Below are 25,767 nucleotides of genomic sequence, written 5' to 3' on the forward strand. Positions count from 1 at the left end.
AAGCTAGCAAGCTACGGAGTTTGCCGACAATGTATTTCTTGTAAAGTGTATACAAAGGAGTACGGAAGCTGGACAAATAAGATGCCAAAAACCAACCACTTTCATGTGGTATTGGACAGAAAGGAGGACTTTTTTTCTCCTCCATTCGAAAATGCGGACCTTATCAGCACTACTGTCTGATTCCAATCAATGCAAGTCATCACAATCAGGTAATACACCAACTTATATTCTTGTCTTCATGAAAGAAAGGAATCTATATGTGTTAAACATGCTTGTATTATCTTTAAACACCTTTAACTTATTAACAATATTAACTATATGTGTTAAACATGCTTGTATTATCTCTAAACACTTTTAACTTATTAACAATATTAACTATATGTGTTAAACATGCTTGTATTATCTTTAAACACCTTTAACTTATTAACAATATTAACTATATGTGTTAAACATGCTTGTATTATCTTTAAACACCTTTAACTTATTAACAATATTAACTATAAGTGTTAAACATGCTTTTATCTTTAAACACCTTTAACTTATTAACAATATTAACTATAAGTGTTAAACATGCTTGTATTATCTTTAAACACCTTTAACTTGTTAACAATATTAACTATGTGTTAAACATTCTTGTATTATCATTAAACACCTTTAATTTATTAACAATATTAACTATATGTGTTAAACATGCTTGCATTATCACTAAACATCTTTAACTTGTTAACAATATTAACTATATGTGTTAAACATGTTTGCATTATCTTTAAACACCTTTAACTTAACAATATTAACTATATGTGTGAAACATGCTTGTATTATCATTAATCACCTTAACAATATTAACTATATGTATTAAACAAACTTGTATTTTCATTAAACACCTTTAATTTATTAACAATATTAACTATATGTGTTAAACATGCTTGTATTATCATTAAACACCTTTAACTTGTTAACAAAAACATATGTTTCATAAATAAGTAAATATAAATTATATATATGAATGAGGTAGATCCCCACGACTTGATCAATTGAAAAGTAGCTCGCCTGCAGAAAAAGTGTGAGCACCCCTGGTTTAATGCATCCAGCGGGGCATCACAAAAAAATTAGGAATAATAATGTGTTAATCCCACGACTGTATATATCGGTATCGGTTGATATCAGAATCGGTAATTAAGAGTCGGACAATATCGGGATAACGGATATCGGCAAAAAAGCCATTATCGGACATCTCTAATATAAACATATTCTTGCAGAGTATCGACGTGACGTGGCTCAGAAATACTTGAAAAAAGTACAACGGGAAACTAAAAACCACACACCATAAAAACAACAACTAATAAGTAGATGATCGTTCGCCCGGATTTTACTGGAGAGGAGATTGAGGGCAGCCTGAAAACGGAGCAAAAAGAATACAATAGAATGGACTTTATTGTCATTATATTTGCATATAACGAGATTAAGGACTCCAATTTAAGGTGCAGTAGTGGGAACAAATATGGATTAAAAATAAATAAATAATAAAATAAAATAAATTACACAACAGGCAATAAAGAAAAAAAAACTAAGAATTGAAATAAACAGACTACTATCCAATAAGAATAATAAGCAATCCTGTACAATATACAAAACACTATAGAAATACAAAATACTGTACAATATACAGAACAAGACAAGAGTACCGGAGCAATAAATAATCAGTGTCGGACGTATTGCACTCGAAGTGTAATATTGCACAGTAGAGTATTAGGGTAGGATATTGTATAGGAGTGACTGTGGAGTTAAATTAAGCTAAGGTGAGCTTGAGCGTTTATTTTTGTCTTCAAAAGTTACACAAATAATGAATGTGATCCACCACTGGGTTTTTATTTTGAAATTAGTACCATATGTTGTCTGTCTATCTGTGTTGGCCCTGCGATGAGGTGGCGACTTGTCCAGGGTGTACCCCGCCTTCCGCCCGAATGCAGCTGAGATCGGCTCCAGCACCCTCCACGACCCCGAAAGGGACAAGCGGTAGAAAATGGATGGATGGATGGATGGATGGATGGATGGATAGTACCTCATACTACAGTGGAACCACCTTTTACAAACCCCTCATTGTATGGAGTTTTCCATTTACAAAAGTACAGACCGAATAAAAATACGCTTTGTTGTACAAACCCTAACGCAGCCATATTGTTCCCGGCAGCACATTCATTGTGGGCGAGCTCATCGACCTGCGGTGCTCATTGAGTCAGCAGAGCAGTGCTGTCATTAGCTACTGTGCTAATTAATTTGTTGTGGGCTTTTTAGGTGTATTTTAGACTTTTTTACAGCATGTTTTAGTTTTGCTGGATGAAGGCAGTCCAAAGAAGGCAATGGACAAGCAATACTGCATGTGGTTTGAAACATTCAGGAAGCTTTGGATACTTGGACTTAGACAAACTCACGGATCAATAAAGGTTGTCTAAGTCTAAGTATCCAAAGCGTTGTACACACTGCCTTCCCCCCTCCCTTTTTCTTCTGCTGCACGCCACGCCAAGAAGATTAACCGACAAGGTCAAGTGGATTTTGTTTTATATACCTAATCATTGTGGCGACCCGGTTGTTAAAGTTAAAAAAGTTAAAGTTAAAGTACCAATGATTGTCACACACACACACACACTAGGTGTGGCGAAATTATTCTCTGCATTTGACCCATCACCCTTGATCACCCCCTGGGAGGTGAGGGGAGCAATGAGCAGCAGCGTTGGCCACGCCCGGGAATCATTTTTGGTGATTTAACCCCCAATTCCAACCCTTGATGCTGAGTGGCCAAGCAGGGAGGTAATGGGTCCCATTTTTATAGTCTTTGGTAGGGATGTCCGATAATGGCTTTTTGCCGATATCCGATATTCCGATATTGACCAAACCCTTAATTACCGATACTGATATCAACCGATACATACAGTCGTGGAATTAACACATTATTATGCCTAATTTGGACAACCAGGTATGGTGAAGATAAGCTCCTTTTAAAAAAAATAAAAAATAAAATAAGATAAATACATTTTAAAAAATTACTTTAATAAAAAGAAAGTAAAACAATATAAAAACAGTTACATAGAAACTAGTAATTAATGAAAATTAGTAAAATTAACTGTTAAAGGTTAGTACTATTAGTGGAGCAGCAGCACGCACAATCATGTGTGCTTACGGACTGTATCCCTTGCAGACTGTATTGATATATATTGATATATAATGTAGGAACCAGAATATTAATAACAGAAAGAAACAACCCTTTTGTGTGAATGAGTGTAAATGGGGGAGGAATGTTTTTTGGGTTGGTGTATTAATTGTGAGCGTATCTTGTGTTTTTTATGTTGATTTAATAAACATTTTAAAAAAATTAAATTAAAAATTTTTTTATTTTTTTTAGAAAACGATACCGATAAAAACGATACCGATAATTTCCGATATTACATTTTAAAGCATTTATCGGCCGATCTCTAGTCTTTAGTATGACTCGGCCGGGGTTTGAACTCACAACCTACCGATCTCAGGGCGGACACTCTAACCCAGTCCTGGGCAATTATTTTGACTCGGGGGGCCACATTTAGAGAAAAAAATGTGTCTGGGGTCCGGTATATCTATTTTTAGGAACACTCATACAAAACCTCACCATAATGTCTGATTGAATGCTAAAAACAGCTTAAAAAAAAATAAATAAAAAAAAAACGCCCTGTGATGTGACTTGTCCAGGGTGTACACCGCCTTCCGCCCGATTGTAGCTGAGATAGTCTCCAGCACCCCCCCCCCCGAAGGGAATAAGCGGTAGAAAATGGATCGATGGATGGATGAATGCTAAAAACGTTATGACAGACCGCCTTAAAAAAACGTAATGGAATTTTAAATTTTTCTATGAACGATAAAACACTGAATATTGACAAAATATGAATGCCACACCCCCTTTCGATCGACATATTTCACAATCAAGTGAAACGCAACAAAAATGCAACAAACAGTGAAAAATGAACGCGAAGGGTACAAAATAAACCCACCTACAATCTGATATATCTCTAAGCTTTAGAACTTTGTTGTAAAAATCTCCGTCCGCGTCTGTGGAAACGCTTCCCAGCCACACTGCTTGGTGCCTCGTCTGAGCTGCTGTGACGTAGATTACCATAGTAACTAATTAGATGACCATAATAACTAATTAGATTACCATAGTAACTGGTATATCAGCCATAAGCGTAGATTCCAACCATTGAAAGACTTTGTATAGTTGAAGACTTACGGCCATTAGAAAACATGACTGCACATCATAATGGCATCTTAAAGATCTAAAAAAAATTATTTGGGAATGTCCAGCGGGCCAGATTGAAAAGCTTAACGGGCCGCGTTAATTTTCCCAGGTCTGCTCTAACCACTAGTACGGTTAGTGCGCCACAGGGCTAGTGACAGTGTGTGTGCATGTTCAGTCAGTTCTTGTTGTCTTGACTTTGTTATTAAATATAACGTTGATCCACCATACCCTTATGTTTGTTTGATATACCACATTTTATATTGTACACAACTTTTGTTTAGACTGGAACACATGACATTGTTTCTTATGGAGAAATGTGCTTCAGTATAGACTATAGACCAGGGGTGTCAAACGGCCAGGTTTTATCCGGCCCGCGGGATAAAGTATCAAAATGGGCCAAAATTTTTGAACGAAAGAAACTGCTGTTCTAAATGTGTCCACTAGATGTCACAATAGCAATTATTTGTGTCTTTGTAGGATGATGCTACATATGTAAAAAAATAAAATAAACCACATGTTAGCGCACCTGTCGAGGAAAATGAACAAACTACATACCGTATTTTTCGGACTATAAGTCGCAGTTTTTTTCATAGTTTGGCCTTTTTTAATATGCATTTTCGGCAGGTGCGACTTATACTCCGGTGCGACTTATACTCCGAAAAATACAGTAAATAACAGTGTAATTTGATTTTGATATTATTTTTTTATCTTCATAGATTGAAAATTAACACCAATGAGTTTACTGATGAACATTAGCACATCATTTATTCAGAAAGTAAAAATAATGACAAAAAAAAAAATAGAATACTATTAACCGCAACATGTAAGTGTAAAAAAAAACAAAAAAAAACAAAACACCATTATGATTTGTACATTTTCAGAATGTTCTATTTTTAAACAAAGAAAACAACCTTAAGTTATCGTGCCGTGATTTTACTCGTCCGGCCCACTTGGGTGTAGATTTTTCTCCATGTGGCCCCCCCCATCTAAAATGAGTTTGACACCCCTGCTATACACTATTTTTGTGTTCAAGAACCAATTCAGTTCATAAATAGGAGGTTCCACTGTATCCGGGTTTGCCTGTAGAAAGGCATCAAAATAAAGTAGCTTGTGTCTTCCCCACTAATCGTAGTTACTGCAGCGCCATCTATGGGTTGTGGTCAAAATACTTTTCTATGACTTTCTAGCATATTTGATAGCCTCAAAGTTTTGCAGTCATCTGACAACTGATCACTGGACTCTGGCCGAGAGTTGGTGGGCGGCCGAGGGTGCCTGGTTGCTTTGTTGGGTCTGCTCCTGTCTCTGGCCATGCTTCCCCCACCCCAGCAGACAGTGGGGTGCAACACCGCAGAGGCCCCCACAGTTTTTTTTTGTTGTTTTACTTTTGTGGCTGTGTGTAGAAGTGGCTGCTTGCATCAGCTCCGCTCTTTTAATGTCTTTAATGTCCTTTGATGTTTCCCTCTTACACACGTTTATGTGTGCTATGGCTATTATGTTTTTTTCCCCTTGGCCTCACACCCTCCCCTCCCCAGCGTTTACCTGTGTCTCACCTTTTTTGCAAGAGGCGCCGGAAGTTGGCAGACCCGTCAGCGATCCTGTTCTGTCTCCCTGTAATGTTTGTCTGCTCTTGAATGGGATTGTGCTGAAAATCTTTAATTTCCCCTCGGGGATTATTAAAGTATTTCTGATTCTGATCAATAACTGACGGATGACTAGTTTCTATGTCCCACCTCCGTCTGCCCGCAAAGAATGGCGGACATGTTTTTCAAACAATCTCGCTCAAATCTTACACACACACACATGCTTGCCAGTCCCCGAAACGTGCGTACTACATGCATATATTAAAACTGGAAAATAGTCATTACTTATATAATTCATACTTAAAATGCTGTTTTACACAGGAAGGCTAAAAACTGAATTATCTCCTATTCCATTTTTGACTGTACTTGAACGTATATTAGACCTTGTTTATATTATTCTGCACCGGAAGGCTAAATACTGACTGGATAAACTCGATCCTATTCCATTTTGACTGTACTTGAATCAGAGGGATATAATGCATATATTAAACTGGAAAATAGTCATTACTTATATATAATTCATACTTAAAATGCTGTTTTTGCACCGGAAGGCTAAAAACTGAATCCTTTATTCCATTTTGACTGTACTTGAATGTATACTAGACCGTATTTATATTATTCTCGTGTAAAAAAATGCTACTTGCACAGTTGTCTTTTTGCACCAGAAGAATAGTGATAGGACAGTTATATTCGATTCTATAGCGTTATTTATATTATTCACATGTATAATGCTATTTGCACTGTTAAAGTTAAAGTTAAAGTACCAATGATTTTCACACACACACTAGGTGTGGCGAAATTATTCTCTGCATTTGACCCATCACCCTTGATCACCCCCTGGGAGGTGAGGGGAGCAGTGAGCAGCAGCGGTGGCCTCGCCCGGGAATAATTTTTGGTGATCTAACCCCCAATTCCAACCCTTGATGCGGAGTGCCAAGCAGGGATGTAATGGGTCCCATTTGTTCGGCCGGTCGTTGTTGCACCTGCTGTTTTTGCACCGCAAGGAAAGTGAGGGAACAATTCCAGTGGACGCTATTCCATATGTTTGTTTTTTTACTCTTCTTGATATGTGAATACCTAAGTCAGGGGTGTCCAAACTTTTTCCACTGAAATATCAAAGCAAGCGGGGGCCATTTTGATATTTTTTATTTTAAAAACCAATACATTTATAAAAAAATATATACATTCAGGCCTCCACTCAGGCTTGATCCTGGGGACCCCAAAGGGTTTAGGTAAAAAAAATATTTTAAAAATGTGTCATTATTTAGTAGTATTATTATTCAAGGTTTAAATCTCCAGATCAACATTAGGTACAGTATATCTGTCAATATAAATTATTTTTAAAGACTTAAGTTGTATGCTTTTTGTCAAAGAAAATCCTGTTTTTTTATGGGGCGAAAAAACAAAATATGCAATATTTTCCCCCAATAACATTTTAAAAGTGGGATATTTGAGATTATATAATAATAGGAGCTCATAGCATAACTCATAACATAGATTTTAATTCATTATTATTTTTTGACCAATGACACTTAAAACTTTTTTTTTTTAAAGTCCCACTAAAATTATTGGGGATCCAAAAGGGTCCTGCTCAGTAAAGTATTAAAAAATAAACCATACTTTTTATTTTATTTTTTACTTTTAACAATAGTCTCAAGATCAACTTCAGATCTATCCGTCAATTATAACTTTTGTTGTTTATGTTCTTAGTTTGTTCGTATTAAGCCCTTCTTTAAAAAACAAAACAAAAAAACTGCTCACTTTTTTTATACGGCAAACACAAAATATGCAACATTTTCCCCCAAAAAATATCTCAAAGTGGAATATTTAATGTGACGTAATTGGAGCTTTGAATAGGTCGATAATCCATAACGATATTGATTTTGATTCATTATTATTTTTTAAAGAAAGAAACAGCCCGCATGGCAGCTTTGTGTTATTAGAGTCAACATTGCAACATTTTCTTGTTACATTTCACCCGTTTGCTCTTTTATACCACTTTATGTTTTTTCTATTTTTTAAATTATTTTTTTTTTTAATTGTATTTTTAGAATGTGCCGCGGGGCCGTTAAAAAAAATTACCTGCGGGCCGCAAATGGACACCCCTGACCTAAGTGTCTATTGTTTATTGTGAGCGAACTGTGGCGCTGAATTTCCCCCAAGAATCAATAAAGTACTTTCTATTCTATTCTACTAAATTATGTCGTGAGTTGGCGAAATGCCTTTAGGTTACAGTGGATCATTTTTTTTCTTCTATAGAGAAATTTCAAGTCAATCCGACTTATGGGAGGGGATCAACCTTTGAGGTTTATTAATGACAGCGCCACCGTGTGGTGTAGTCGGCTGACAATTAAGGCAACGCAGTATGGGGTTCTGTCATCTGTGTACCGGATGAGGAGAGTTCTCATGACCATATATGGAGGCAAGGCATGCCGGTACAGGTGCAAAGTGGAGGAAACGTTGCCTGCGGGACGGGCGGAGGGAGGGATGGAGAGGGAGATGGGCGGGGCTTGGAGGGGAGGGGAGGGGCTGTTAATAGCCGCTCCAGTCTCTCCCTGTTGAAAGAAATAACAAAACAAGCCAACGAAGGAGGGCGTGGAGACCGATGACCCACAAACGCTCCCTGACACGTTTTTATAAATGTTGTTATTATTGCTCCGACAACAACAACAACAACAACAGTCAGGGCGGAAATAACATTCGCGGATGCGCGCGCACTTGACGGCGATGGCAGGATGACAAGGTGTGAGGTAGCAGTGTGACACCCTGTATTGGGGCGGCCTTTCAAAATAAAACATTCTAAAAGAAAAACAAAAGGATTACGTGCGTTATATGGCACTCTCTCGCTTCCCCCCCCCCCCCCCCCCCCCCCTCTCCCGCCCGCATTACAGCTTAGCGTACACGCACGCCTTCGTGCACGCGCACACATTCCTGCGGACACGCCAGTAGTGACAGGTGCACGATAACAATAATAAAACTGTAACGCGTGCGCACGCGGGTTACTCACCGTTAACGTTCCCGCCTCCTGGGTGGCGATGCTTCCTTGCTTCTAGAAGCTCCTTCCTCTTCCACGGAGTCTTGGTGTTATCCACTCTTTCTGGCGGCGAAACCCTTCCCGTGGCTCCTTTCTGTGTCTTTTGTTGTTGTTGTGGGTGCTTTTATTGCTCCAACCCCCTTCTTTTTTTTCTTCTTTTTTTTTTCCCCCAAGCGCCTTTTCTCACGTCTCTCCCTTCACGGCTGCCGCTCACTGCAGCAAAAAAAGAGTCTGGCTGAAAGACGAGAGGGCGAGAGAGAAAGAGAGAGAGAGAAAGAGAGGAGAGGAGGGAGGGGACGGGACAGGAGAGGGAGGGGATTTTAATAGCGTTTGGACCGCGCCGCCGCCATGGAGGAGAACACAGCACGCAGGGACGGAGCAAAGCAGGAGTGTGCGCATGTGTGTGTGCGCGCACAACACACACGGACGTGTTGTCGTGAAACACGTCGTCGCTCGTGTGACATGTGACTTGTCACCTCTTTTCTCACACACACACACACACACACACACACACACACACACACACACACACACACACACACACACACACACACACACACACACACACACACACACACACACACACACACACACACACACACACACACATCCCTAAATAGAAGCTGCATTTAGCCATCTGTGCCTCGTTTGCAGAATATCGATACGGGTGCACTTTCACACAGCGATACGGGCACGCTGCAGTCTGATAATTACATGCACGCTGGTTTCAATCGAAGTTTACGTATGTAGCCCTAAATCACGAAGTGTCTCAAAGGGCTGCACAAGCCACAAGGATACCCTTGGCTGCAGATCCCACATCAGGGCAAGGAAAAAAAACTCAACCCAATGAGATGACAATGAGAAATGTTGAAGGGGACCACAGATGTGGGGACCCCGCCGCCCCCTGGGCGACCGGTGCAATGGACGTCGAGTGGATCTGGCATAATATTGTGAGAGTCCAGTCCATAGTCCCATCCATCCATCTTCCGCTTATCCGAGGTCGGGTCGCGGGGGCAGCAGCCTAAGCAGGGAAGCCCAGACTTCCCTCTCCCCAGCGACTTCGTCCAGCTCTTCCCGGGGGATCCCGAGGCGTTCCCAGGCCAGCCAGGAGACAGTCTTCCCAACGTGTCCTGGGTCTTCCCTGTGGCCTCTTACCGGTCGGACGTGCCCTAAACACCTCCCTAGGGAGGCGTTTGGGTGGCATCCTGACCAGATGCCCAAACCACCTCATCTGGCTCCTCTCGATGTGGAGGAGCAGTGGTTTTACTTTGAGCTCCTCCCGGATGGCAGAGCGTCTCACCCTATCTCTAAGGGAGAGCCCCGCCACCCGGCGGGGGAAATTCATTTCGGCCGCTTGTACCCGTGATCTTGTCCTTTCGGTCATAACCCAAAGCTCATGACCATAGGTGAGGATGGGAAGGTAGATCGACCGGTAAATTGAGAGCTTTGCCTTCCGGCTCAACTCCTTCACCACAACGGATTGATACAGCGTCCACATTACTGAAGACGCCGCACCGAGCCGCCTGTCGATCTCACGATCCACTCTTCCCTCACTTGTGAACAAGACTCCAAGGTACTTGAACTCCTCCACTTGGGGCAGGGTCTCCTCCCCAACCCGGAGATGGCACTCCACCCTTTTCCGGGCGAGAACCATGGACTCTGACTTGGAGGTGCTGATTCTCATCCCAGTCACTTCACACTCGGCTGCGAACCGATCCAGTGAGAGCTGAAGATCCTGGCCAGATGAAGCCATCAGGACCACATCATCTGCAAAAAGTAGAGACCTAATCCTGCAGCCACCAAACCGGATCCCCTCAACGCCTTGACTGCGCCTAGAAATTCTGTCCATAAAAGTTATGAACAGAATCGTGGATCTAGGATAATATTGCGAGAGTCCAGTCCATAGTGGATCTAACATTAGTGTTAGAGTCCAGTTCATAGTGGGGCCAGCAGGGGATCATCTTGAGTGGAGACAGGTCAGCAGCGCAGAGACGTCCCCAACTGATGCACAGATAAGTGGTCCACCCTGGGTCTCGACTTTGGACAGCCAGCCCATCATCTGTGGTCACCAAATCTGTGCCCCCCCCCCTCCACGAAGGAGAGGGGGGCAGAGCAGAGACGTCCCCAACTGATGCACAGATGAGTGGTCCACCCCGGGTCCCGACTTTGGACAGCCAGCCCATCATCTGTGGTCACCGAATCTGTGCCCCCCCTCCACGAAGGAGAGGGGGGCATAGCAGAAAAGAAACGGCAGATCAACTGGTCTAAAAGGGGGTTCTATTTAAAAAGGGATGGGATATCCACATAAAGACGTGGGATATGTTTTTTTCCGAAAATCGTAAAAGTCAACTTCGTCCTCACAATTTTTTGTCAGCGTTGTTGGTACAGAACAGTGACACAGGGTAAAAAAAGACAGATTTTTTTTTAAATTCCTGGCAGTATTCAAAGGGATTGTGATACCTCTAAAAAGGTGTTGGTGAAATTCATCTTAGGCCATGTCTACATTAAGCCGGATAACTCCTTAAATCAGGGGTGTCAAACTCATTTTAGATTGGGGGCCACATGGAGAAAGCTACTCCCAAGTGGGTCGGACTGGTAAAATCACGGCACGATAACTTAAAAATAAAGACAACTTCAGGATTCTTAGTAGGACTAGTTGTTAAAGATCCCTAAATATTCAGCACAACAATTAAATGGGGGTTGGAGATGTCCTTTTGGGTGGAGTGGAGTTTGGCTATAAACACGTGGTGCCACCAGTACGACACATCTTCAGTTGTGTTCCCCGACGTCATTGGGTGTTTCGGCCATTTATCACAAGACACCCTCTGCCAAGTTTGGCCCACCACAAGCTAATCAGACCTGGGTGTGTGTCGCATGGTGGGACCACGTGGTTATTTTGCAGCCCATGCTTAATACCTGCGCTTCAGCCACAGCCAGTGACTGCTCCGTTCTGCTGCGGTGGCAAGTTCTTTAATTGCCTTCCGTTGGGCCTGTCCTCTGATCCCTACTTCTTTCAGGAGCCTGGTGGTGGAACTGGCTACAAAGCCTCTACAGCCCACCTCCACTGGCCACACCTTCACGTTTCAGCCCCGTGCCTCTGCTTCAGCTGCTAAGTTGGCATATCGCAGCCTCTTCCGTTCGAATGCTTCATCGATGGCGTCCTCCCATGGGACCGTTAGCTCAACGATGAAGACACGGCGGCAGGACATGGACCAGAGGATTAGGTCTGGGCGCAGGTTGGTCGCTGTAATTTGGGGTGGGGAAGATAAGCCTCTGGCTGAGGTCTACCCGCATTTTCCAATCTCGGGCTGCGTTCAGTGGGCCTAAGTCTGGAGGTGATGGCCTCCGTTTCTCTCCTTCCCGGAAGAAAGTTGTTTTGCGTGGGAAGGTAACCTGAGCATTTAGAGGCATGGCATTGGTGACTACTCTCTTATTCTCAAGTTCGGCAGCCAGATTGTTTCCTTTGTTTAAAAATAGAACAAGCACAATTGTACAAATCATAATGTTATATAGTCGATTAAATGAGTCTTGAAGCAATGGGGCTGACTTGGAGTGTAGTACTTGGCTGCAACCAGCAGAGGTGCCGTTAATTTAGGTTCAGCTAGTTTGCTGTCTAAGGCTATGTCTACATTAAGCCGGATAACCCCTTAAACGAATAATTATTTAGCCTAAGCCACACTAAATCAGCGTTTACGGTCCCCCTCTTTGGACAATTTTTTACACGGGTATGTGCGCTGTCTATTTCTTGAATCTCCGGCTCTTAGCTTTGTATGGACTCATCGATTGTTTACAAACAGAGTTCAGAGAGGAAGTGATGCCAGAAAGACCGCGCCCCACACAGGCAGTGACGTCAGAAAGATGGAGGCGAGTCATCCAGACATGCCCGTGTGGAAATCACACATCAATACCTTAACAGAAGCAAACGGGCGATTGCAGCTATTTCGGATACAACACATCTCAGACGGCAACATGGATGGTTGAGCGACGGTTTTGGATAAGCCCTGGAAGAACGGCAGCCTGGTGGGATATGTTTGTCACTGAGTGTGTTGTGTCAAAGGAACGGCAAGAGAACTTTCGAATGTCCAGGTCAGCTGTGATTCTACTTAGTGAAAAACGTCATCCATTTGTCGAAGGGGAGACAACGACAGACTACGAAAAACAGCGAATACATTTGGACTGGCAAAGCAGACTATCAGTTATTGTCCGCGATGTATGTCGAGCGATTACTCAACGTCTAGTTTTGTACTCCGTAACTATTGTGAAGCCATGAAGTGGTTGCGGCCGTGAAGTACGACCGCCAATTTCAGTCTCCAAGCACAGTGTCCTGAACAGATATCGATGATTGTTGTTCTTTATCACACGGTTTACTTTCACACGTCCATTAAAATATGATTCATGTATGATGGCTCAGGAGTGATTCAGTCTAACAGCTGCTGATGGTGAAGCAAGCAAGGTTTACTGTTAAAAGAAATGTGACAGTAGTCTACATTGAAAAACAGGGTAAGGATATACTTCCAGGTCAGAGGTGACTATGACGCGCGCAGTTTATTCGCGCATGTGTACTAGGTCGCGATGCGCCGGCGGACGAAGGGGCAGGGGGTCTTAAACGACCATTGTGTGTGTGTGGACACGGATAAGGTTAGGTGGGATTTACCCTGGATAACCTTAGCCGGCTTAGTGTAAAGAGGCCATAGCCAGACAACATTCAGACTCAGATTCACACATTAGGGCCAATTTAGTGTTGTCAATCAACCTATCCCCAGGTGCATGTCTTTGGAGGTGGGAGGAAGCCGGAGTATCCGGAGGGAACCCACGTAGTAACGCTGACCTCACACTCTCGGCTTTCGTCTGCTCCGAAGTTCCACCCTTCCTTCGTGCTCGCTTCTATAAGCAGGAGTTCATCTTCCGTATTTTCAGCTTCAAAAAGATAAGGTTGTGCATCCTCATTTGTCCAAAAATAATCATCTTCGTTGTCTGTTACCAAGTCAGCCATGATTAAAAAACACACAAGCGTTTGTTTCCGGAAAAAGTAGGAACACACATTTGTTGCCATAAGTCGTAAGAACGCTGCGAATGAAATGGAAAAAAATGCGCTTAGGAAATTACTTCTGGTAATGCTGAAAATTACCAAAAAACTATAAATATTTCACATATTACACATTGTTATGAATGTGTCTGTTACCACATTATATATAGACTTGCAGTTTGTATATAAAAAAAATTGATTGTCAAAAAATTTGCTGCTTGAAAAAACAAAACTCACTTCCGGTACATTAAGCCGATCGATCCTGTCTCAGGACCAGTCAATGAGGTGTCGGGTTTGAAGTCACGTGACACGGGTATTGCAAGACACTATAAAACAGGCAGTTAACTAGGCTACCTAGGCATAAAACAACATAATTGACCACCAGGTGTTGCATCACACACACTAGCACCTGACCACCTTGTTCGTGTGTGTGTGATGGCACATACACTAACACCTGACCAGAAGGTATGATGTCACACACACTCGCGCCTGAACACCAGGTGTGACGTCATAGTGAGATTATTAATTGAGATTATTTCCTTGGTGCTGAAATGGATTTAACGCTTCATGATTTTCCACCTCAGTAGAACGCATGTCTACCTCTGGCACAGTCACTACAGAAAAAAACATTATGTGAGTCATGTATTATTCTACGAGAAATGCTATGAGCACAGGAGTTTCCCAGCCTGGCGCTGGTTAGTTCAAGCTTAATTGACTCCTTACCCGGGCTGACAGACACTGTAATTGTCCGTGTCCGAGCTTGCTCTAGTGTAGTTAGTCAAGTGTGACTCAAACAGGGATCTATGTTCCTAGTTAGAGTCATGGCGCCTTCCCGGTTAGGGTGAAGGCAGTCCCTCCTCAGCAAGCCCGTTTGCCCCAGAAAGAGGGCTAATTATCAATAAACAGTCCCTGTTTTCTACAAAAACTAGCGAGCCACTTTACAAGCGAGACTAATCAGTTTTACCTCTCATCATTGCCTCTCGCAGGCAGGTGGCCAGAGACAAGTACTCAATGCCGAGACATGTTTCCACTGAGATTACAAGTGCTAGCTAGCTATGTTCCTCTTTGTAATCTCTATCATTAGAGCCGACGTGTACAACTATGTTCGCGTAGCTAGTGGTGCGATTAGCCTGTCGTACGTGTTTATTAGGTCTGTTGCGAGACAGCTCCCTAATATTAGCTTCAATGTCGGGTGCTCGGGCCCCGGAAACACACTTAATTATTGCTAGTTTACTAAGCTGTATGTTCCGGGTGATGGAGTCCCCTATGACTAAGGTGTGGTGCCCGGTAGACTGGGGTGTAGGACTAACTAGAGGGCTAAATCTGTTATGCAAATGTGCCTACGGCGCCTAAAATTATGAAATTACTCTATTCTAACTGGCGGACACAGCCCTCCAGAAGAGCCAACCTAGACAATCATTGGATAAATGCTTGGCTTTGACGCAGAGCGTCTCTGGAAGTGAATGAGAGGTGGACTCTGTCTTGGCTTGCCTGGATGCCGGGTTTCTTAGACTTAGACTTAGACAAACTTTAATGAAATTGTTCAACACTCCGAGGTACTTGTTGATTGGATAATCCGTCTGAGGCTGAATCCCTTTTTGATTTACAGCAAAATGAGCGAATTATCCATCTTGAAATGGAAATTACTTGCCAGAGCATTTTTCAACTTTCATTCCATTGTTCTGTAGAGATATGGAGTTTTCTTTGTCTTTCCCATCTTTTATCTGTTATTTGAGATTGTAATTATGTTTAGAGAGTAGCTGAAAATGTGATTGCCCTACTTGAAAGACCATCAGCCGCCACTGGTCTCCAATAACGCCAGAACAAATTACAGACACAGAACTACAGAAAAAATGGGTGAACTTCATCTGCAGTGATGCAATTATGTTTAAAGAGAAATAATAATAATAATAACCGTTGTTAAGTTCCATGTGCCTCACAATACGAAGGTCCTGAGTAGTCCTGGGTTCAATCCTGGGCTCGGGATCTTTCTGTGTGGAGTTTGCATGTTCTCCTCGCGACTGCGTGGGTTCCCTCCGGGTACTCCGGCTTCCTCCCACCTCCAAAGACATGCACCTGGGGATAGGTTGATTGGCAACACTAAATTGGCCCTAGTGTGTGAATGTGAGTGTGAGTGTTGTCTGTCTATCTGTGTTGGCCCTGCGATGAGGTGGCGACTTTTCCAGGGTGTACCCCGCCTTCCGCCCGAATGCAACTGAGATAGGCTACAGCACCCGCCACGACCCCGAAAGGGACAAGCGGTAGAAAATGGATGGATGGAAGTTCCACTCTTCTACTCCAAAACGACCCACGGACAACTCATGATTTTCCAACTTGAAGCATTGTTGGTTTCATTTTAGTTGATCTTCATTTAATCATCATGTTGTAAAACCTTCACAGAAAAACAGAGATGCTAACAAATGTAATTACACGGGTATTTTCAAACAATGTTTTACAAATGCTTTTAAACCTCTGAATAATGTTTTAAAACTTCCTACTTTTTAAATAAACACATTGCTTGTCAAAATGAATATAGACATTTTAAATTAAATGCATGTGAATGAACTAGCAAATTAATTAACCATTTTAAATGAATTAACTTAAATCAATTGAATGGCACAAGCAGGTTAAATGAACTGAACTAAATCCATCAAACAATTAGAGTAATTAAAAGGGAATAAAGAAATTACAAGAATGGCTCTTTTCTCAAAGTCTTTTAGATGTTTAACATTCTAAAGTCAAGCTTAATTTTTAGCAAGAGTTAAACAAACATGAATAGGTCCTTTAACTTTGCATTAATCCTTTGTACTTTTACCTTTAAACCCTTTTAACTTTAACCATTTGCCATCTTAACTTAAGCTTAACCCATTAAAACTTGAAAAAAAACGTGCTTTTAACTGGTCAAACACAGTGTGCAATCAATGCTCCAACTAAAATGCAGTAACACGGTGGTTCAACTTGGACCCAGCAGTTCAAACAAACAAACTAAGATAGTCGAGTAAGCAAATGAAGGATCTTGCAGGTACAAGTTAAGCATATTTAAGTAAGCATTTCGATCGTCATGAAATGAAATGAATTGATTACATGGACCCGACTTAAACAAGTTGAAAAATGTATTGGGGTGTTACCATTTAGTGGTCAATTGTACGGAATATGTACTGAACTGTGCAATCTACTAATAAAAGTCTCAATCAATCAAAAAACAAGCTTATTCACTGACCATTGATGTGTTTGGAGAAACTTGTAGAGTAGATCTTGCGGTTGTGGCTGCTTGCTGTTCTTCCTTGCATGCAGCTTGTTTGGTGAATGAGTCTGACTGAACCTCCAGTCCTTCTCAGGTGCCTTCAATCAGTAATTTGGCGGCCATTTACCCTTGGCATTCTGGGAATTGTAGTTCTAAATGGTTTTGGCCATGTAGTTGTCCAGGGGTCCCCAAACTACGGCCCGCGGGCTGGATACGGCCCCCCCCAGCGTCCAAAATCCGGCCCGCTGAAGTCCCAAGTTAAAAATGTTTTTTTTTTTTTTTTGTATTATCTTTTTTTTTTTTTTTTTGTCCTCAGTAGTCCATTTTCTACCGTCTCCTCCCAGTCACTCAGGCAAATCATATTGTCTAAAATGCATTATTATATATACACATATACATATATAAATATACATGGACATATACATATACATAGACATATACATATATACACACACATATATACACCTTTACATATACATATATACACACACACACACACACATATTTACATATAATATATATATATATATATATATATATATATATATATATATATATATATATATATACACACACATTTACATATATATATATATATATATATACACACATTTACATATATATATGTATATATATATATACAGTACATATATATATATATATATACAGTATATATATATATATATATATATATATATATATATATATATATATATATATATATATACACACACATATAGACACATATGCATATATACACGTACATACTCATATATATATATATATATATATATATATATACACATACAGGTAAAAGCCAGTAAATTAGAATATTTTGAAAAACTTGATTTATTTCAGTAATTGCATTCAAAAGGTGTAACTTGTACATTATATTTATTCATTGCACACAGACTGATGCATTCAAATGTTTATTTCATTTAATTTTGATGATTTGAAGTGGCAACAAATGAAAATCCAAAATTCCGTGTGTCACAAAATTAGAATATTACTTAAGGCTAATACAAAAAAGGGATTTTTAGAAATGTTGGCCAACTGAAAAGTATGAAAATGAAAAATATGAGCATGTACAATACTCAATACTTGGTTGGAGCTCCTTTTGCCTCAATTACTGCGTTAATGGGGCGTGGCATGGAGTCGATGAGTTTCTGGCACTGCTCAGGTGTTATGAGAGCCCAGGTTGCTCTGATAGTGGCCTTCAACTCTTCTGCGTTTTTGGGTCTGGCATTCTGCATCTTCCTTTTCACAATACCCCACAGATTTTCTATGGGGCTAAGGTCAGGGGAGTTAGCGGGCCAATTTAGAACAGAAATACCATGGTCCGTAAACCAGGCACGGGTAGATTTTGCGCTGTGTGCAGGCGCCAAGTCCTGTTGGAACTTGAAATCTCCATCTCCATAGAGCAGGTCAGCAGCAGGAAGCATGAAGTGCTCTAAAACTTGCTGGTAGACGGCTGCGTTGACCCTGGATCTCAGGAAACAGAGTGGACCGACACCAGCAGATGACATGGCACCCCAAACCATCACCCAACCATGCAAATTTTGCATTTCCTTTGGAAATCGAGGTCCCAGAGTCTGGAGGAAGACAGGAGAGGCACAGGATCCACGTTGCCTGAAGTCTAGTGTAAAGTTTCCACCATCAGTGATGGTTTGGGGTGCCATGTCATCTGCTGGTGTCGGTCCACTCTGTTTCCTGAGATCCAGGGTCAACGCAGCCGTCTACCAGCAAGTTTTAGAGCACTTCATGCATAGGAAAAATCAGCAAAATAATCCTGGACAGAGTCAACACAAAAATCAAGGACAAAACACCACTCAACCAATGGAGAAATACAGCAGCAGTAATCAAATGGTTCAACAACATCCAAGACAAACAACAGCACAACTTTATCTCCTTTGATATCGAGGAATTTTACCCTTCCATCACGCAAGACCTACTGACTCAAGCACTAGACTTCGCCTCAGACTACGACTCAATCACAGGCAACGAAAGAAACATCATCATCCACGCAAAAAACTCCATTCTCATCCACAACAGTACACCATGGCAAAAAAAGAACAATGCAACATTTGACGTCACTATGGGAAGTTTTGACGGAGCAGAAACGTGTGAACTCGTTGGGAGTTTCCTCCTCTCCCAGCTCGCTAGCCTCAACCTGAACCTTGGTATTTACCGTGATGATGGACTGGCAGTGTGTCGCGCCTCGCCAAGGAGCAGCGAGAATACCAAAAAGCGCATATGCCAAATTTTCAAAGAGAACGGCCTACGGATCACGATTGAAGCCAACAAGCAAACCGTCAACTTCCTTGACGTCACTTTCAACCTGAGAAATAACAGCTACCAACCATTCACGAAACCCAACACAACACTCCAATACGTGCACCATGACAGCAACCACCCACCCGCCACCACGAAAAGAATACCTACCGGAATCAATAAAAGGCTATCGATGCTGTCATCTAGCAAAGCTGAATTTGACCAAGCAACCCCCCCGTACCAAAAAGCCCTTGATGAAAGCGGATACAATTTCACCCTCACCTATGAACCCACGCCAGGAAACCAGCCAAAAAAGAACAGAAAACGAAACGACATCATCTGGTACAACCCCCCATACAGCAAAAACGTCTCAACTAACATTGGACACAAATTCCTCAATCTGATTGACAAACACTTTCCCAAAGACAACACCCTAAGAAAAGTATTCAACAAGAACAACATTAAATTGAGCTACAGCTGCATGAACAATATACGACAAATCATCTCAAACCACAACAAAACAATTGCAAATGAGCCGTCGGCCCCCAGACAGAGCGACTCCAAAACCAACAAAGGCTGTAACTGTCGAAAGAAACCTGATTGCCCTCTCAACGGGGGGTGCTTACAAACATCAGTTGTCTACCAATCTAAGGTAATACGCAAGGACATTAACACATCCGACACATATGTAGGATTAACCGAGGGAGAATTCAAAACCAGATGGAACAATCACAAGGCTTCTTTCAGGAACAAAAACCTGCGAAATACCACAGAACTCAGCAAACACATTTGGGACCTCAAAGACAATAATGTTGAATATTCAATAACATGGCAAATTCTTGCATCCAGCACACCTTACAATAGTGGTAATAAAAGATGCAACCTATGCTTGAAAGAGAAACTGTTTATTATTTACCGTCCAGACCTGTCATCCCTCAACAAGCGCAGCGAAATTGTAACAGCATGCCGCCATAGACGGAAACACCTCCTAGGTAACACATGAGCCAATCACCACGCCCCTACGCCAGCCTGTACCCACCCACTCTGTGCCCTATATAAACCATGGTATGCGAATGCTCCCATTAAAATCTCCTGATGATTGAGGGTACCCCCCCTCATGAAACAGGCCTGTAGAGATGAAACAGTCTTGTGATTTTTTTCCCCACACATACATATATTGCGCTCTACTACGGTATCGAGCACTATTTTTTGGATAACCTTATTAAGACATATATATATATATATATACATATACACACACATATAGACACATATACATATATACACATACATACACATATATATATATATATATACATATATACACATATACATATATATATATATATACATATATACACATATACATATATATATATATACATATATACACATATACATATATATATATACATGGACATATACATATACATATATATATATACACATTTACATATATATATATATATATATATATACACATTTACATATATATGTATATACAGTATATATATATATATATATATATACATATACACACACATATAGACACATATACATATATACACATACATATATATATATATATATATATATATATATATATATATATATATATATATATATACATATATATATACATATATACACATATACATATATATACATGGACATATACATAGACATATACATATATAGACATTTACATATACATATATACACACACACACACACACACACACATTTACATATATATATATATATATAGCGTGGCGCCCAGCCAAATTGTTTTACCCCAATGCGGCCCCGGAGTCAAAAAGTTTGGGGACCCCTGATGTAGGGCATGGATTGACACTTGACTGACACTTTTGAGTTTTTAACTCCACAACAGTAGTGATATTGGTAATGGATTAGATTTATAAAGCGTTTTTCTAGACACTCAAAGCGCTTTACAGTGAAGTGAATTATATTTATATAGCGCTTTTCTCTAGTGACTCAAAGCGCTTTTATATAGTGAAACCCAATATCTAAGTTACAGGTGGGTACAGTGTCTTGCCCAAGGACACAGCAGCAGTGACTAGGATGGCGGGAGCGGGGATCGAACCTGGAACCATCAAGTTGCTGGCACGGCCACTCTACCAACCGAGCTATACCGCCCCAGTGAGAATTGAGAACCCATCATTAATTCTCTCCACATTCGCACATTGATTGGCCAAGCTACATTTGTAGCCACGGTAGTCTGGGTAGACTGACGGAGAGATGGTTGCCATTTTGTGCCTACGGCCTCTCCGACCACCGACACACTGCAAAAAGTCAGTGTTCAAAAACAAGAAAAAAAAAAACAAAAATGAGGGGTATTTCATTTGAATTTAGCAAAATTATCTGCCAATAGAACAAGAAAATTTGGCTTGTCAAGACTTTTCAAAACAAGTAAAATTAGCTAACCTCAATGAACCCAAAAATACCTTAAAATAAGTATATTCTCACTAATAACAAGTGCACTTTTCTTGGTAGAAAAAAAAGAGACCTTTTTTCTCAATATGTTGAAAATATTCTTAAATGAAGTAAATGCTAGTGCCATTATCTTGACATAATGATATGCGCTCGGCATTACGTTTCTTGAAACCAGCAAACTTATACTAAAAACGAATTTATTGTTCTTAATGGAAAGGCAACAAGGCAACCGCTTGTTACTCTCGGGGTCTACTAGCCGCTCTGGCAAATCATATGGTCTAAAAATGCATTTTTCCATCGATAACATGACATCATCGCGCCAAGTGCGTGCTCTTTCAGTCAATTAGTGCGCATATATACAGCCCGGCCCCCGGCCGAAAAATGTTTTATTGTAATTTTGAAGAATTCATCTGAATGTGCATGAACTATTTCTGTTCAAAATAGTTAAAAATGTCAAATATTAAATGTTTAAATATTAACTGTCAGTTTACTGTACTGTGCCAACTATACTACTATATGAGTTTAATTATGAGACACAATTGTGTCAAAGTCATGATTTTTTTTTTCATGCTTGAAATAAGAAATTATTACTATAAAAAAGTAGGTTTTTTTTGATGACACAGCTTTGCAACAGTTGATATTGTAGTTTCAAGCATGTTTTACTCAATATAGGTCATCAAATCTCAGCAACAAGCTGTAATATCTTACTGAGATCATTTAGGACCAAAACCCTTAAAACAAGTAAAACACTAACATAAAATATGCTTAGTGAGAAGAATTATCTTATCAGACAGAAAATAAGCAAATATCACCCTTATTTGAGATATTTCATCTTACTTAGATTTCAGTTTTTGCAGTGCAAACATTAATTCGTAGCAGGAACTCTCAATTTTCTGCAAGCTCTCTACCATCTGACCAATTCAAGCAAATCTAACCAGTCCTCGCGAATGATGCACAACCTTGAAATTCCCCACTCCAACGTGCACTCGAACTGAGGGGAATGAAATTAAGAAGCTGCCTCGGTTTACACATGTGCCCCACTTGAACTGCAAAAACGTCCACTGGACTACGATACAAAGAAAATACAACTATATTCCACTTAAGTGTATTTTCTCTACAGAAGTAACCTAAATACGTTTTTAAGCAAAACAAAACACTACGGTAAGAAAACCGCGTAGCTTTTGAAGTGAATTAATTAACTCATATTATGTTTTGCATATGGTGAATGTTTATATTCGTCCTGGAGAAGTTTAATTAAATAGTGGTATTTCAGTTAAGGCGCATAATAAGGTAAGGCCCCTTAGTTTGATATTCGTAGGTGTTTTGGATCACTTTTGGATCAATATTTTTCGTTTTTTTAAATGTATATTCTGTTTATAAACTCTGGAAATATGTCCCTGGACACATGAGGACTTTAAATATGACCAATGTCTGATCCTGTAACGACTTGGTATCGGATTGATACCCAAATGTGTGGTATCATCCAAAACTAATGTAAAGTATCCAAACAACAGAAGAATAAGTGATTATTACATTTTAACAGAAGTGTAGATAGAACATTTTAAAAGAGAACGTAAGCAGATATTAACAGTAAATGAACAAGTACCGTATTTTTCGGAGTATAAGTCGCACTGGAGTATAAGTCGCACATGCCGAAAATGCATAATAAAAAAGGAAAAAAACATATATAAGTCGCACTGGAGCCCGGTCAAACTATGAAAAAAACTGCCACTTATAGTCCGAAAAATACGGTAGATTAATAATTCATTTTGTACCACTTGTCCTTAATAATTTTGACAAAATAATAGAATGGAAAATGACACAATATGTTACTGCATATGTCAGCAGACTAAATTAGGAGCCTTTGTTTGTTTACTTACGAATAAAAGACAAGTTGTCTAGTATGTTCACTATTTTATTTAAGGACTTAACTGCAATAAGAAACATGTTTAATGTACCGTAAGATTTTTTGTTAAAAATCCCCTTTATTTAGAAAAGTATCGAAAAGTACCGGAAAGTATCAAAATAATTTTGGTACCGGTACCAAAATATTGGTATCGGGACAACACTAATTACTACGAACATCATGGACAACAGAGCTAAGGTATTAACTAGGGATGTCCGATAATATCGGCAGTCCGATATTATCGGCCAATAAATGCTTTAAAATGTAATATCGGAAATTATCGGTATCGGTTTCAAAATTATCGGTATCGGTTTCAAAAAGTACAATTTATGACTTTTTAAAACGCCGCTGTACGGAGTGGTACACGGCCGTAGAGAGAAGTACAGAGCGCCAATAAACCTTAAAGGCATTGCCTTTGCGTGCCGGCCCAATCACATAATATCTACGGCTTTTCACACACACAAGTGAATGTCTTCATACTTGGTCAACAGCCATATAGGTCACACTGAGGGTGGCTATATAAACAACTTTAACACTGTTACAAATATGTGCCACACTGTGAACCCACACCAAACAAGAATGACAAAACACATTTCGGGAGAACATCCGCACCGTAACACAACATAAACCCAACAGAACAAATACCCAGCCCCGCCCACCTCAACCTCCTCATGCTCTCTCAGGGAGAGCATGTCCCAAATTCCAAGATGCTGTTTTGAGGCATGTTAAAACAAAATAATGCACTTTGTGACTTCAATAATAAATATGGCAGTGCCATGTTGGCATTTTTTTCCATAACTTGAGTTGATTTATTTTGGAAAACCTTGTTACATTGGCCTAGTGGTTAGAGTGTCCGCCCTGAGATCGGTAGGTTGTGGGTTCAAACCCCGGCCGAGTCATACCAAAGACTATAAAAATGGGACCCATTACCTCCCTGCTTGGCACTCAGTATCAAGGGTTGGAATTGGGGGTTAAATCACCAAAAATGATTCCCGGGCGCGGCCACCGCTGCTGCCCACTGCTCCCCTCACCTCCCAGGGGGTGATCAAGGGTGATGGGTCAAATGCAGAGAATAATTTCGCCACACCTAGTGTGTGTGTGACAATCATTGGTACTTTAACTTTAACTTTAACTTGTTACATTGTTTAATGCATCCAGCGGGGCATCACAACAAAATTAGGCATAATAATGTGTTAATTCCACGACTGTATATATCGGTATCGGTTGACATCGGAATCGGTAATTAAGAGTTGAACAATATCGGAATATCGGCAAAAAAGCCATTATTGGACATCTCTAGTATTAACTTGTTAGGAGCCACAGACGCCTAGTGTGACGTCATAAGTCAACCAGAAAAGGAACCGCGTTAAAATGAAATAAGCGCCCCCCGGTGTACGGGAGTCACACGGCGTAGGCAATCGGACTATTTGAGAAATCTGATTTATTTAGTGTATTGAAACATAGTGACTGAACGGGCGTCAAAATTATAACCCTGAAGAATTTGTGTGACGCTCCCTGACCCGATTGGGATACTCGCGTGGACTCGATGGTCGAATATTGTGATGTTGACACGCACGCACCGGGCAGTCCCATTTGGGAATGAGGATGCAGAGGGAAGGGGGGTGTTGTTGAATTTGCCAGGGAGGATTAAGGATTAGTTTTAGTGGCGGATTATGCATGTGTGTGCGTGGTGCGGGTGGGGTTAAACACGGGCGGCGGCGGCGGCGGCCACAGAGCGCGTTGACGGCTCAATGGGGAAATAAAAAGAGGACGGAGAAACAACAACATAATAGAAACAATGGGGGAGGTGGTGCTGAGGACTCCACAAGCACGCAGCTGCTCTACATACTTAAAAAATAAAATAAAATGATTGAAGCCGACCACTCTCAAAATTCACCTTCAACGATCCTTGAAGGATTGAAATCTGACTGGAATATGAACAATCCACAAGTAAGACCGAAAAGGCGTCATGAAACACTTGTTAA

The 25,767-nt window shown here is 40.6% G+C and overlaps 1 protein-coding gene across 3 annotated transcripts in view; it reads right to left on the reverse strand.

The window, feature by feature from the left end:
* Positions 1-9,252, reverse strand: part of cadm3 (cell adhesion molecule 3) — a 322,568-nt gene extending 313,316 nt beyond the window's left edge. For 2 of the 3 annotated variants that reach the window (XM_061979022.2, XM_061979021.2), the window contains exon 1: positions 8,855-9,252. The gene's annotated coding sequence lies outside the window, so the exon portion shown is untranslated. The remainder of the gene's footprint in view (positions 1-8,854) is intronic. The other variant, XM_061979023.2, reaches the window with a different exon arrangement.
* Between the last annotated feature and the right edge of the window lie 16,515 nt (positions 9,253-25,767).

Source organism: Nerophis lumbriciformis, linkage group LG19, assembly GCF_033978685.3.
Source record: "Nerophis lumbriciformis linkage group LG19, RoL_Nlum_v2.1, whole genome shotgun sequence".
Classification (NCBI taxonomy): Eukaryota; Metazoa; Chordata; class Actinopteri; order Syngnathiformes; family Syngnathidae; genus Nerophis; species Nerophis lumbriciformis.